The sequence below is a fragment of the Gossypium arboreum genome, chromosome 13, assembly GCF_025698485.1.
Source record: "Gossypium arboreum isolate Shixiya-1 chromosome 13, ASM2569848v2, whole genome shotgun sequence".
Lineage (NCBI taxonomy): Eukaryota > Viridiplantae > Streptophyta > Magnoliopsida > Malvales > Malvaceae > Gossypium > Gossypium arboreum.
The window spans coordinates 68,503,783-68,520,481 of NC_069082.1; the positions used below are offsets into that span (position 1 = coordinate 68,503,783).

Here is a 16,699-nt window from a genome sequence, read left to right on the forward strand (position 1 = left end):
GTTGCTAAAAGCATGGAGGGGGTTCTAACCTTTGATTACCTTGACCACCCCAAGAAAAATTTGGATGGTTCCTCTATCCTGGATTATAGTTATTACTATAGGAGTTATTTTGAGGTCTAGAATTGTTACCCATAAAGTTGACTTGCTCATGCTCCATGTTATAACTGAAGGGTAAATATTCCAAATTGATTATACCCACTCCAATTGAATCACATTGCATTGCCGAATTCATCGTGTTATTGCAACTCAACCATCAATATTTTTACTCAGCATTTCCACTTGACTTGCCAACATAGCAATTGCATGCATGTTAAAAACACTGGCTGCTATAATCAATTTTGTTCTCATGACTTGCCAATGATAATTATTCAATGCCATCTCCTCAATAAACTCTTAAGCTACCTCAAGTGTTCTATTATTTAATGTTCTACCAGCTACTGCATCAATTAGTTGCCTAGCCAAGGGATTCAAACCGTTGTAAAAGGTTTGAACTTGTAACCACAAAGGTAACCCATGATGAGGGCACCTTCTCAAAAGATCCTTAACTATCTCCCATGCATCATATAATGTCTCCAAATCAATTTAAGAAAAAAAAAGATGATGTTCCTTAACTTAGCTGTTTTAGCCAGTGGAAAATAATTCAACAAAAATTTCTCGGTCATCTGATCCCAAGTCGTGATAGAACCCCGTCGAAGTGAATTCAACCACTGTTTTGCCTTACTCCTCAAAGAGAATGTGAAAAATTGTAAGCACATGGCATCATCAATAATGCCATTGATCTTGAATTTGTCACAGATCTCTAGAAGGTTAGCCAAATTAGCATTCAGATCTTCACCTTGCAACCCATCAAACTGAACATATTGCTGTACTATATGAATTGTGTTCGGCTTCAGCTCAAAATTGTTTACAACAATAGTCGAACTGATTATAATCAATTCAGCTCCAATCAGAATCGGCTTACCATAATCATACATAGTACGAGGGTAGGAGGTGTAGAAAGCTACTGATTGTTTTGATTATCATCCATCTCCATAGTAATGTCCTTTTGCTCTTGATTGTTTATTAAAATTTGTTGATCTTGCCTTGCTTTTTCTAACTTCTCTCCGATTTCTGAGAGTAGTTTTCTCGATCTTATTGTAAAAAATTAATAATTCCAATAGGTTTTCTCTAGTCATAAACCAAAAGAACCTGTCAGAATTAAACAAATGAAAAATTAAAATGTAAAAATTAAATTAAAAAATTATTAAAATAAAAATAAAAATGGCTAAATCAATAGAAATTAAGTTTTCCTAATATTTTAGTTCCTGACAACGACGCAAAAAACTTGATACAATCATAAACGAACTAAAAATCTGACTAAAACAAGTGTACTTCTCAATTAATAGTATAGCTATGATGAGAAAAGATATCGTTCCCACGAAGACTAAAAGTACTAGTAATTATTGCCTTTTTTATTATTTAACTGATAAATTCTAGTGATCAATTAAAACTAAAATTAACTAAATTAATTAACTACGAACACGACAAATAAAAAAATAGGAAAATAACCAATTAACAATCAAGAAGCAAAACAATGCCCAAAAAAGAATTCACTTAGATTTCATTTGTCATTATCAATCTAAACTATGCAATTTCTTCACTTAGTATCTTGATCCGTAGAAATCCCTAAATTATGCTAATATATATTTCAAGAGTAAGAGCAACAGGCTCTAGGTTGATTAATTGAAATTTCTTTCTAATCAAAACCCATATTATCGCATTAACTCGATTTATGGATTCCCCTATTAGATTTGACTCTAATCCGATAGATTTATGTCGTCCTATTTCTAGTATTGCATGCAACTCCACTTAGTTATGCAAGATCTAGTCTTAAACAGGGTTTATTCCTCCTTTGTTTTATACACATCAAACATGGATCAATAGTCTAGAAATTTTAAACTAATAATTAAGCACACATAATTGAGAACAACTAAATATTATTACGTAAAATAGAAATCAAATGACAAAAGTAATCATAGGGTTCATCTCCTTAGGTATTTAGAAAATTAGTTCATGCTCGCAAATAAAAACATCCAAAACACAGTATAACCACAAGAAACAAAGAAACTCATAATAATCTCCAAAGAAATCAAAATGGAATCTTCAATGTTGATGGAAATCTACTTCAAAATCCATTTCAATAGTATTTTTTGAGTTGTGTTCTTGAGTATTCTATGACAGCTAACTCCTATATTCATATTTTTGTCATATGTAAGTATTAAAATGCCTAAAAAACCCTAAAAATTGTATTTTTTTCGTTGTTTAGAGTGCAATTCATGAAATAGACATAATCTGCCACATGGCCGTGTGGTAGCCCCTGTGAAACATACGACCATGTGTAATGGTCCAGCTCGTGTGGCCTCTGTACCTTGCTCCAATTTTCCAGTTTTCACTTCTTTTGCTCCCTAATGCTCTCTTAAGTACAAGAACATGAATTTAACAGATTAGAAGCATAAAATTCACCATTAACGTCAAATAATCACCCAAAAATGCATTAAGAATGAGACTAAAATATGTTGTTTTTAGCACTTATCAATCATCCAACCAACACACCAAAATGACACTAAAGTAGCGTAACTAGCATGTAAGGTGCATACTAGACCACAAAGCACATACTGCCACACAAAATGCATCTTAGTGTAGACATGCATAACCTGCTCATAAACCAATCCTATGACATGCCAATTATATCTGACACAGCTCAAACAACTAATAGGATTGTTAAAAGCCTTATTTGATATTATGTTTTGATATAACAAATTAATGTGTTTTTGAATAGAAGTTAAGTTGAACAATTTGATAAAATCAAGTTGAAATGGTTTCAATTAAATCAAACATTTTCAATTATGTTTTAACTATTTTCAAACAAGTTAGTTTTCAAAAAGTATTGATACTTTTTATCCAAGTATCGATAGTTTTGAAGATATCGATACCTAATTGACATTATGTATTTAAATTATAGAAAAAGTATCAATACCTTTTCAAAATGTATCAATATCTTTTACCAAGTATTGATATCTCTACTCCAACAGTCACTGAAATCTGCATTAATTACAAAAAAATATCGATACCCTTTTAGTAGGTACCGATACTTGATGTTGCAGGTGTATTAAATGAACTAGTATTTTCATTCCAACGACTACATTCATTTTCCCAACAACCACAATGGTTGGAAATCAATTAGAGGGTATAAATACCATCTTCCAAAGGTCCTACAACAGTAAGAGACATGTGCAAAGCTTAAAGATCAATAAAAAATAACCCAAGAGCTTAATTCTTTCATACGTTTTCTTGTAAAAACATGTGAGCTTTCGTTGTATTCATTTAGCTCAAGTGGTCTTCTTTGTATTTGAGCTTAGCTTGCAAACATTCTAATCTTGTTATGATTACTTCTTAGTTTGCTTATTTGTTCTTTTTGAGAGAGGGTTTCTTAAGGTTTGGGAAGAAACCTTAAGGGAGTGAAATATTAAGATTTTGAGGCATAAATCTTAAGGGAGTTGTAAGGTTAAACCTTGTCCTCAAAGGCTACCAAATTAGTGAATTTGAGAAAATCCTTAATTGTTGACAGCTAAGGTAGTGGAGTAGGCAATTAGGGTCGAACCACTATAAATCCTTGTATTCTCTATTGCACAATTTTTATTACTTCCACCACATTATCTCAAAGGCCAATTTAACTTCCTTATCGGTGATCTCAAGTTGATCCTTCTGAGCTAACAGGTATCGATATTCAATTCATTTACAATTTAGTACATATATCATTTATCAGTTATATTCACAATCAAAATCTCATTTCATTAACAACTCATATGCAATTCATGTCACATAGCATATTTCTACTCAATTTCTATATCACATATCTTCTTCCCGAGTATCCCACATCATTTTCCATTTTATTCATTCTAGTCCTCTATTTCGAATTTCATATCAAATTCAACTCCATAGTTTATATTTTCATATTAGAATCACTTGAACATTCCTCATGCAGTATTTATGCACATGAAATAATTTAAAATAATCTCCAAATCATAAATGTACAAACCAGAGTTTTTGGTTACTCGTCGATCATTTTCACTTTTCCTTTCCCTCTCGAAGATTCTATATCGACGTTAGCTATGTACATTCACAAAACATATCACACAATTAATTACCATTAAATTCCCAAAAAAATACCAATTTATACTAAATTTTTAATTTATTCAATTTAGTCCCTAAAATTAGGATAAACATAATTGTAACAACTCAATTTTTGACGGTATCGAAAACGGTAGTTTTAAAACTCTATTTTCCAATAATGAGACAGTAAATATTATTTATTAATATTTATGAGGTTATTACAATATTATATTGAATTTTGGTATAATAATTTTAGTTATGTGAAAAGTTAGTTAAGGTACAAGTGTATTGGTTTAAAAGTCAATGGTTTTGGAAATTAAGGTCTCGAGACCTCAATTCTGTAAATCAAAGTCGTAATTTTATTAAATATTTATAGATTTATTTTCTAAGTAAATTGAATTTTGAATAGATAATTTTACGTAATTAGTGATTAAGGTAAAAGGACTTATGTAATTAGTGATTAAGGCAAAAGGACTAAATCATAAAAATCATAAAAGTTAATCACATTTGATTTTTAATAGTTAAAAGGTTTAATTAATAATTTTTGGATTTTTACATGGAAATTAACCACTTTTAAGTTATAGTCGACGATTTAGGTATATTTTAGATATAAACATATATTAACTTAAGGTTAAAGTAATAATAATAAAAGGTTAAAAAATGGTCATTTTCAACCTATTCTTTCTTCTCATCATTTGAAAGTAAGTAAAGGGAGAAGAAGCCATTGTTGAACATTTCCAACCATTTTCCTTTACATGTGACGATATTTAAGATCAAAATTTGAATCAATCAGTAGATAATCAAGAAAAAGGATAAATTGAGGATTAGTCCCTAACACTTTGTTACTGTTTTTTTCCAAGTAAGTTCATATGGAGCTTACCGTATTGTATTATTATGTTTAAATTGTGTGCTTATACCTATTAATATTATATATACAAGTGTAAATTTTATTAATACGACACCTATCAGACTAATTTGTAAAAGAAGAAATTTAAATGATAATAGTGAATAGATGAGTAATATTGACTGATAAAAGTTGTGATATGATTGAATAATGTGTATATGATGATAAATCACTGTAAATGTATGTGAATTGTTATAAAAAATATGAAAAACGAGTATATCACTACAAAGATTGAAAATGGATTGAATATGAGCAATAATGCTCGTGTGAACTTAGTGAATAAATGGGATACAAATGACATGTCATTAGGATTTATACAATTTCGGGTGCTAATCTTGGATGTTTTACCGATTGCTAAGGTCCTGCATTTGTAGTGGATTCTTCACAACTCATGTGAGCAACATCATGTAAAGTTACTATCCTGAGCCACAACTTGTGTGAGCAAGCTTATTTTCACAGCTCGTGTGAGCAACCTTATCCCGTGTGTTACTATAGTTATCCAGGCAGTAAACATGTTTTGTAAGTGAATTGGTATAAAGGCTCAAAGATGTATTAAATGTTATACGTGAGTTGAATATTGTATTCGTGTTTTAATTCTTGAGTATATTAATTGTTGGGTAAGTTCATGCGATATTTATTTGAATTAGTATTTGTTTATGCTATGTTTTATGTTTGTAACTTGTAATTATCATTACAAAATAATGAATTGGTCATGAAGGACTAATTAGTGAAATGTTACAAGATTGTTGAAAATGATGGATCATGAGAATGTTTATGGATATGTTACATGATTATGAGAATGTCAAAGGATTGGAATGGACTAGATTGTTATGTTGCCAAATGAGCATGGATTGAATGTGATATGAATAAGAACTCAAGTATATAAGTATATAAATTGAGTACAAAGTGGATATCATATGTTATGCTATATTGAAATGTTATACATGTATATGTGAATTGCTTTATTAAATCTTGATGTATGAGCAAACTAACAATTTGATTATTTCATGGAAATGTATGTGAAAGTAAAAGGATGCCAAAAGATTTCCGTACTTAGCTACGTTATGTTTCACATTTAATTGTTGATTTATTAGAGTAAGTTAAATGAATTTTATATAAACTTACTAAGTATTCATAATACTTATCTTATTTACGACTTTTTTACCCAAATAATATAAAAATAACTAATTACGAAAATATATGAAAAGCAGTTAATTATGAAAATAGACATTTGCTATAGTGTTTTGACAGTACCGCTTGACATATTGGCGGGACCAGACTAAATTATGATGACCTAAAATATTCAGGGACCTGATATGTAAATTTCCTATTTTGGTTGGCAGCTGAAAAAAAAGGAATGGTGTACTTGACAGTGTGGCGGCACCAAACTTAAATGGGTAATTTATTATTTTCTTTTATTCCGTTTTAACACAAAAATAGAGAGGCTTCTTTCCAATTAGTCCAAAAGTTTTTCTACCAAAAATTATTTTTATAAAAAGCCGACTTCAATTGGAAATAAATTTTATTTATCTTTTGAAAAATAATTATAATTTTATTATCAATTTGATTTATGAACACGATATAAAATGATAATTATAAAAGCTTTAGAAAATTCTTATTATGTATAAATTGTAATTATTAGTTAAATTTATAGTTTTCTAATATAATGTGAGCGAAAGAAAACTACTATGAATATTGTTAACTACTATTTCGGACATAATTTGAACAAAAAGATATTTTTCGAAAAATAAATAAAATTCATTTCCAATTGGAATTGACTTTTTTACAAAAATACTTTTTGGTAGAAATTTTTTTTTGGACTAATTAGTAAGAGGCATTTCTATTTTTGATGTTAAAGGGGAATAAAAGAAAATAATAAACAAGGAGGTTTATGAAGCAATTTACCATTTAAAGTTTGGTGTTGCCACATTGTCAGGCAACACCCTTAAAGCCCTTTTTCAGCTATCAACTAAAATGAGAAATTTACATATCAAGTCCTTAAATATTTAGGTCATCACATTTCAGTTTGGTGCTGTCAATTTGTCAGACGTTACCATCAGAACACTGCATCAAATGCCTATTTTCATGATTAATTTGTTTTCCATACCTTTTTAGTAAGGAATTATTATTTTTTATATTATTTGGGTAAAAAAGCCTTTATTTGCTTTTTTGTCTCTGTATAAGTCATTTTGTGAAATGCACTCATAACTGGTAGTAGCCGGATCTCAAATCTATCTTAGAAAACACAGTGGCTCCCTTTAATTGATCAAACAAATCGTCGATTCTTGGAAACAGATACTTTTCTTGATGGTTACCCTGCTGAGTTGTCGGTAATCTATACATAGTTTCATCGAACCATCTTTCTTCTTAACAAATAATACGGGAGCACCCCACGGAGAAAAGCTTGGTCTAGCGAACCCTTTATTGGTCCGTTATTGCAACTGTGCTTTAACTCTTTTAACTCTTTTAACTTAGTTGGTGCCATTTTATACGGGGCAATAGAAATGGGTGTTGTTTCCGGTGCTAGTTCAATACCAAATTTCACCTCTCTGATAGGAGGTAAACCGGGCAATTCTTTCGAAAACACATCTGGGTATTCGCGTACTACCGGTACTGATTCCAAATTCAACTCAGATTCTTTAGTATTCAACACAAAAGAAAGATAAGCTTCATATCCTTTTCTCACATGTGCCATCATCGAGGTAATCACAACTGGTGGAGTATCCAACTCACTTGAATCAATCCGGAGGATCTCATCATCTGAGCATTTCAATTCGATATACTTGCTACCACAATTTACAATCACATCAAGCACAACTAACCAATCTATGCCAAGAATTACATCAAATTCATCGAAGGGCAAAAGCATAAGATTGGCCGAAAAACAGTGACCTTGGATCGTCAAAGGGCAATTCTTACAAACCTTATTTACTAAGATAGACTTGCCTAAAGGGTTTGACACCTTAATCACAAACTCGAAAGGTTCTACAGACAAATTCATACTAGACACCAATTTCATGCAAATATACGAATGGGTCGATCCTGGGTCAATCAAGGCAATAACATGTACATCATGAAGAGAGAATGTACCCATAATGACATCAGGAGCAGAAGCTTCCTCTCTAGCACGTATCGCATAAGTTCTCGCAGGGGCCAGAGTCTTTGGTTTTGTAGTTGTGTCCTTTGTGACATTGCGACTGCCACTTGCACTTCCAAGATGCTAAGGTGGTCTACCTCAGGAATTAGGAGCATTAGACTTTGGGGCTAGATCCAGCTCTTTATCAACTCATTCTGGGTAGTCTTTAAGGAAGTGGTCAAGAGAACCACATCTGTAGCGTGCACCACTCCTCTTTCGACACTCATCGAAGTGGAGTTTGTTGCAGCTTTCACACATTGACTTTTAATCATCCACACTTCCCACACTAGTTACCCTGAGGGAGGAAGACTTCGGGTTGTAACGCTTAGAGCTTCTTGTACTGCCCGAATATCCCACCAATGCAATGGAGCGCTCTTGTTGACTCTTTGGTTTCTTTGTAGAAAAGAGTGTGTTCTGCCACTAAATCTCTTATCCGAAATTTGATCCTCTCTCTTTGCTTTCTTTCTTTCATTGTTTAGTTCTTCAGCCTTTTTGGCCCGATCAGCCAGTGCTGAATTCTTGTATCTCAAGGATCCCGATCAACAACTTAATTTCCTCATTCAAGCCTTCCTCGAAGTGCTTACACATTTTTGTCTCCGATTGGACCCACTCCGTGGCATATTGACTTAACCTTACGAATTCCCTCTCATATTCTGACACAGTCTTATTTCCTTGCCTGAGTTCCAGGAATTCTTTTCACTTCGAGTCTAAAAATCTTTGACTGATGTATTTCTTTTTAAACTCAGTTTGGAAGAACTCCCATGTAATATTTTATTTTGGTACCACTGAAGATACAGTCTTCCACTAGTGATATGCAGTATCCTTTAGAAGAGATACAACACACTTTAAACACTCCTCAGGTGTACATGAAAACTCATCCAAAACCCGCGTAGTGTTCTCGAGCTAGAACTGGGCTCGTTCAGCATTATCATCAACCTTAGCTATAAACTCTTCTGCCCCATATTTTCTAAGTTTGTCCACTGGGGCTTTACCAATTCTCACTGGTGCCATACCTTGTGGCACTTCTCCCTCAGCCGAGCAGGGGGCAGAGTAGGTCATGATAGATTGGGGCGATTTCTCAAGTAATCCCCAAACTATTCATCTATCATCTCGAAGAAGGCAACACTTGCCTCTTCCCAGCCTTCAAACATAGGTCGTCTACTACTACTAGCAGTAGCTCACTGAACGAAAGTTGGAGCATGGCTCTCGGCTCCCTCAGACTCATATTGAGCTTGATTGGAAAACATTTACTATATTCAAATACAATTAAAAATGGTTAGGAGATGTCACACTATCATAACTTGTATAATGGCATGTATAGCTATACTCAATACATGCTACGTTAGTCCTAGAACCGACTAAACCCTAGCTCTGATACCACTAAATGTAACACCCTTACCCGTACTCGAGACCAGGACAAGGTACGGGGCATTACCGTACACAAACATGACATTTTTGGAAAATCACGGGCTATAAAATTTCTTTCCAAATTAAAACCAATCAAACACATTCATAGTGTCTCTATTATGGGCCTAAGACACCTAAAACATGCATTAAGAATGGTCCGGGACTAAACCGTGGGCTTAAAAAAATCCTAGGAAAATTTCTAGGTTTAAGCTTCACACGCCCGTGTGGAGGCAATGCACACGCCCGTGTGCTTTGGACACGCCTGTGTCACTTATCTGTGTAGAATTAGTTGAATTTATTTTCCATTTCAAACCTATAGGGATTTTCACACGGCCAAGCACAAGCCCGTGTCCTTGGCCCGTGTCCCCCACACGGCCTAGACATGCCTATGTGGTCGATCATGTCTAAAAACCCAGACAGTCTGTTTATGACATCATCACTCATTTTGAGGCACACGACTAAGGCACACGCCCGTGTGCTAGGCCGTGTCCTCCACACGGTTAAGACACACGACCGTGTCTCTGCCCGTGTGTTTACTACCACACAAACTGACCTAAAATTTTAAATGCAAGGGACACACGGCCAGGCAACACGCGCATAGGGGCTGACTGTGTGTCACACACGGCCTAGACACATGCCCGTGCCCATGTCCCTCACATGGCCTAGACACGCCCGTGTGGTCGCCTATGTCCAAAAACTCAAACATTTTGTTTATGACGTCATCACTCATTTTGAGGCACACGGCCAAGGCATACGCCCGTGTGCTAGGCTGTGTCCCCCACACGGTTAAGACACACGGCCATGTCTCTACCCGTGTGTTTACTACTATGCAAACTGACCTAAAATTTTTAGTGCAGGGGACACACGGCCAGGCAACACGCCTATGGGGGCTGACCGTGCGTCACACACGGCCTAGACACATGCCCGTGTGTCTACCCTTGTAGACCTTTTTAGGGCTATTTTCCAAGCCTTTGGTCATCCTTTAACATCCATACACACTTAAAAATTTCAAGGGTATTTAACATTGCCTAATTATACTTTTAAGCAACCTTAGCATAACTCATTGCACTTTAACCTCATCTTATCGGTTTAGTACATGCTAAATTATCCTTTTTGTATTAAGAATTACCATATCATCAAACACATTTACACTCGACTCATTTTATAACTCATTGCCAATTATGACTTAGCCATCTCCAAGTGATTTGGCCACATTCCACATGTCCATTCATGATATACCACATTTATCCGTCTAATGAACATTTAAACATCAACATGCACAATTAGTAGGTTACAACCTATATAAAAATGAGCCATGTCTTATGGCCATATACAAAATGAATAGGTATATCGTTCAAGCCCTTACATTGGCTAACCAATGACACATATAACAAAATAACCAAAAACCTATACATGCCATTGTAACAAAGTAAAAGTATCTACATACCAAAGCAAGATAAACTGATAGTTTTGACAATACTCCTATCGTCTTCCAATTTTCATGAGTCCACGAGCTCTGTAAAATAGGGAAAGGAAAGGGGGTAACCATTAACATGCTTAGTAAGTTCGGATAGCAGGAAAGTAAACTTACCGGTTATTTTGCATACAACCATAAAAGATATTCATGCCAAACATGTATAGTATAAATTCCCTATCACATGCACTCAATCATCAAGTTAGTTCCTTCTCAAGCAATATAGCATTAATCTTGGTGAGCTCATCAATTTAAACATTTCCATTGTCGTATTTTATTACAATCCCGTTGAATTTCTCGAAAATCTCGATGGGTATCCCGTTTACCGTCAAGTCATGCTAGTGACTCTTTTAAATATACACTCTTGTGAACCCCACTCTTAAGGTGGGATTACCAATCCAGGTTAAATCCTTCATACTATAAATTAAAGGAGTATTGTCGGGATTACCATTCCAGGCTAAATCCCTTACAAGGACAATTACTCCAAAACGTTCGGATCTGAAATGCCAGTCCAGGCTAATTTCAGTCCTTAATCGTGTTACCCATCCGGGCTAAATCCACAATGCACATATATTCATTGGGTGGTTCGATCGCTTAAGGAACACCCGTCCGGGCTAGATCCTTACTATACTGAGATCATCGGATTACCCGCTGGGCTAAATTCCTTTCTACAACACATGCAGGATCTCATGTCATGTAAATAAGAATTTACCCATCGAATCTCCCTTTTTCATTCAACTGAGACAATTGTCATCTTTTTCATTTTACACTACTACATTTCATGGATTTTCATGCAATCAATATCTAAATTAACATACATTTAAGAATATGCATTTTCAAGTATATTTAAAGTTTACTTTGAGTTACACGAAATTACTTGGTAATTGCTTCAGTTTTGTATTTCGGTTATTCTGAAACATTTCGTTTTCCATATTCAACCTCCGAAATTGGTTTCTCGGGGTCTATATCAGTAAAAATAAATTATTAATACCTCAGACTATTCATTTTAGACCTAAATTTTACTCATTTTGCCCCTAACATTTCACATTTTTACAAATTAGTCCCTAGGCTCGTATAATGGAATACATGAAATTCCTTGGTTACCCATGCCTAGCAAAATGTATTTTAAGCTCATACCAGCCCATATTTTCCTCTATTTCACATTTCTAACACATATTTTATACTTTTTACAAAATGGTCATTTAGACCATTTCCATGAAAATCTACTTAGTAAAAGTTGTTTACCATCCTTTAAACTCTCATATTCCTCCATAAATAATTAAAATACAAGCATCTTATACATGGGTAAATTTCCAAATATGAATCCTAGCTTGAGATATGGGTAGAAATGGGTAGAGCATGTTACGAGGATCTCAAAATTACAAAGAACATTAAAAACGGGGCTAAGGAGCACTTACTATTGACCTTGAAATGTTGAAAATCCTACCTTATGGAGCTATAGGAAGTTCGACAGCTATGGGGAAGAAGATGGCTAATTTTGGCTTTCTTTTCCCCTTTTTATTAAGTTTATTACCAAATGACCAAAATGCCCTTCCTTACAAAACTTCTAATTTTTTCTATGCATGCTCATTTTTGTCCAAAAACTTAGAAATTGGACAAATTGCTAATTAAGACCTTCTAATTTATATTTCAAAGAAATTTCATGTAAATTGCTTCTAGAACCCAAGTTTTGCAATTAATTTAATTTGGTCCCTAATTTCCAATTAGACACCTTATACTTAGAATTTCTTCATGAAATTTTAACACATGCTTATTTTCATGTCCTAGACCTCATAATAATCATGAAATAATTATTTTAACGTTAAATTTGTGGTCCCGAAACCACTATTCTGACTAGGCCTTATTTCAAGATGTTACAATTCATGCCATATCAACTCAATTACACATCATAAAGATATAGTTGCATTATTAACATACAACTTACCTCGATTACAAAATGTAGATGACTAGTTCAGCTTAGTCCACTTGTTTTGTTTTTCCCTAGTCTAGGCCTGGATTTTCTAATTCTTGATCTATAATGATAAAATTCACAAATTTAATCATTTTATTGATCTAGGTACTCAACAATTCATAATTGGGCAAAATGACCATTTTTCCCTTAGACTTTCACAAAATGACCACTTTACCCCTAGACCCGAAAATCGATTTTTATCATATTTTCTCATTAATCAAGCCTAGCTGAATACTTTTTATACTAGGATTAGTCGAAAATTCTCATTATTTCACACGTTTATCAACTATTTTACAACTTATGCAAAATGGTTCTTGTTAGGGTTTCCGTGAAAACTACTTCACAAAAGTTGTTTATTTCACAACCATGATTCATTTTCTTCCATAAAATTTCAGAAAACAACATGAACACTCTCATGTTAAAACCCTAAACTTTCAACCATTTTGCAAATTAGACCCCTTATTTGAAAGCTCATGCTACAAGGGTTCTAAAAGTACAAAAATCATCAAGATCACTTACTTGTGAGGGTTAATAGTTGCTGAAATTTCAAGCTCCCAAAAACCCCATTTTTGCTAAACATTTCGGTGGAAGAGAAGGAAGAAATGAAAAAGATGATGGTTAGACACTAGGGTAATATTTTATTATACATTAAATCACCTACCCATTTGACCATTTGAATTTCCTGTCCTCTATGGCTGGCCATCAGCTTCTAAGGGGCCTATTTGCCCTTTAAAGACCCCTAATTTTGGTTCTCTAGCTATTTGACACCTTTAGCTATCAAAATAGGACTTTTGCACTTTATTCGATTTAGTCCTTTTTTCACAATTAAGCATGAAATCGCTAAAATTAATTTACCAAAATTTTCATACTCTCATATAATCATGCCACAACATAAAATAATATTAAAAATAATTTCTCTGACCTCGGATTAGTGGTCTCAAAACCACTATCCTAACTGGGCCCAAAATCGGGACATTACAAAATCATCTAACTTTCGCTTATTTGCTAAAAGCTCCTTTAAAAATTTAATGAAATTTGGCATCTGCGAAAGAGCTACAATAAACGGTAAGTTAATATATAATTTTTTTAACAGATTAAGGAATGTACCGAGTTGTTCGTTTGTGTGGTATTTCCTTGTCACATTTGGATATGGCACACAAGGTTTATATTCCTTACCGACTGATTTTTGTTCGTTATGGCTTACCTCAACCTTACCATTGCTTACCACAATTTCTTTCCTTGATTCAGATTTAGATTCAACTAACCCTTCTTCATCTTGAATAGTAATTGCATGAAGCTGCTCTCTTGGGCTAGTTTCAATATTACTCACAAGTTACCTTGTGGTTAGTTTTAATATTACTCGACAAGCAACCTTGTGGTCTTTCTAAAATCAACTTAGCCAGCTGACCTATTTGATTCTCGAGCCCTTGAATCGATGTTTGTTGATTTTTAAGTGTTGTTTCGGTGTTTTAGAAGCGGGCTTCTGACACCGAAATAAACTTTATCAATATCTCCTCAAGGTTCGGCTTCTTTTCCTGCTGGTAAGGTGGATGAAAGACTGGAGGGGGTTGTAGTCTTTGATTTCCTTGACCACCCCAAGAGAAGTTGGGATGGTTCCTCCAACCTGCATTATAAGTGTTACTATAGGGATTATTCTGAGGTCTAGAATTATTACTCATATAGTTGTCTTGTTTGTCTTCTATGCTAAGGTTGTAGGATTGACTTTCTGGATGGTTCTCTCCTCTATTTGCGTTGTATTACATCACCGGATGTACTTGCGTAGAACCATATAAACCATCAATCTTTTTATTCAAAATTTCTACCTGATTTGACAACATGGTGACCGCATCAACATTAAAAACACTGGCTGCTTTTATCGGCTCTGTCCTCATGACTTGCCATTGATAATTATTCAGTGACATCTCTTCTATAAACTTGTAAGCCTCCTCAGGTGTTTTATTATTCAAAGTACCATCGGCGGATGCATCGATCAATTGCCTAGTTGAGGGGTTCAAACCGTTGTAGAAAGTTTGAACCTATAGCCATAGAGGTAACCCATGATGAAGGAACCTTCTCAATAAATCCTTATACCTCTCCAATGCATCATATAAGGTCTCTAAATCCATTTGCATGAAGGAAGAGATATCATTCCTTGGCTTGGCTGTCTTAGCTGGTGAAAAGTACTTCAACAAGAATTTTTCGGTCATTTGTTCCCATGTAGTAATAGATCCTCGTGGTAGGGAGTTCAACCACTGTTTAGTTTATTTCTTAATGAGAATGGAAACAACCGTAGCCGAATGACATCATCAGAAATGCCATTTGTCTTAAAACTATCGTAAAATTCCAGAAAGTTAGCCAAATGAGTATTTGTGTCTTCGTCCTACAAACCATCAAACTGAACAAACTGTTGATTCATTTGAATAGTTTTAGGTTTCAGTTCAAAATTTTTTGCAGCAACAGCAGGTCTAACAATACTCGATTCAACCCTAATTAAATTGGGCTTGGCATAATCGTACATAGTACAAGGAGCAGGATTTGAATTTATAGGATTTACAGCAACCACATGAGGTAGCTGATTATTATGATTTTCTCCTATCTCCTCAGTATTAATAACAACGTCCTCTTACTCTTCTATTGTACTTTTTTGACTCTGTATCGCTTCTTTATGGTTTCTGCGAGCTGTACTTTTGATCTCACTATCGAATACTAGAGGTCTTGACGGGTTTCTTCTAGTCATAAACTAAAGGAACTTGCCAGAAGCAAATAAAAGAAAAGTTAGTAAATTAAAGTAAAAACAAAAATAAAATACAATAAAAATAAAAAAATGGCTAAAGTAATAAAAATTAGGTGTTTCTAATATTTTAGTCCCCAGCAACGATGCCAAAAACTTGATGACGTGACGAACTAACTAAAATACAACAAAGGCAATCGCACCTATCAAATTGTAGTATAGCTATGGTGAGTCGGGAATATCGTATCCACGAGGACTAAAAGTACTAGTAATTACTATATTTTTATTATCTAGCCTATAAATCGAAGGGTTGTTTTTAATCTAAAATTAAACAAAACTAATTATTAAGCGATAGAGAGTGAATTGGGAAAAAATCGAAGAAAACTTATGAGAGAGACAATACCCAGGAAAGAATCCACCTAGACTTCACTTATTATTCTAAATCTGAATTAAACAATTTATTCATTTGACTTGATCTGTAGAAATCCCTAAATTATATTACTATCTCTTTCGAGAGTAAAAATAATTGACTCTAGGTTGATTAATTGAAATCTCTTTCTAATTAAAACCCCTATCGTCGCATTAACTCAATCTATGGATTCTCCTATTAGATTTGACTCTAATCCGGTAGATTTATGTCATCCTCTTTCTAGGATTGCATGCAACCCCACTCAATTATGCCCGATCTACTTTTAAACAGGGACTTTTGCTCCACTGAATAAGCACATCAATCATGAATTAATATCTTGAAAACATTAAACATGAAGGTAAGTAAACATAATTGAGATTAAGAACAAATATTTATCATGTAATTCAGAAAAATCAAATAATAAGATCTGTTATAGGTTTCATCTTCCCTAGGTATCTAGGGAATTTAGTTTGTACTTAGAAAGGAAACCATCTCAAAAATAGGAAAACAACAA

The 16,699-nt window shown here is 34.0% G+C and overlaps 1 non-coding gene and 1 pseudogene across 1 annotated transcript; both read left to right on the forward strand.

Moving 5' to 3' along the window:
• Positions 1 to 508: 508 nt before the first annotated feature.
• LOC128287165 (small nucleolar RNA R71) lies at positions 509 to 605 on the forward strand (annotated as a pseudogene).
• Positions 606 to 15,097: 14,492 nt separating this feature from the next.
• On the forward strand, positions 15,098 to 15,203 carry LOC128287309 (small nucleolar RNA R71). The gene has a single exon (XR_008278008.1). It is a non-coding gene; the product is annotated as a small nucleolar RNA R71 (small nucleolar RNA).
• The last annotated feature ends 1,496 nt before the right edge of the window (positions 15,204 to 16,699 follow it).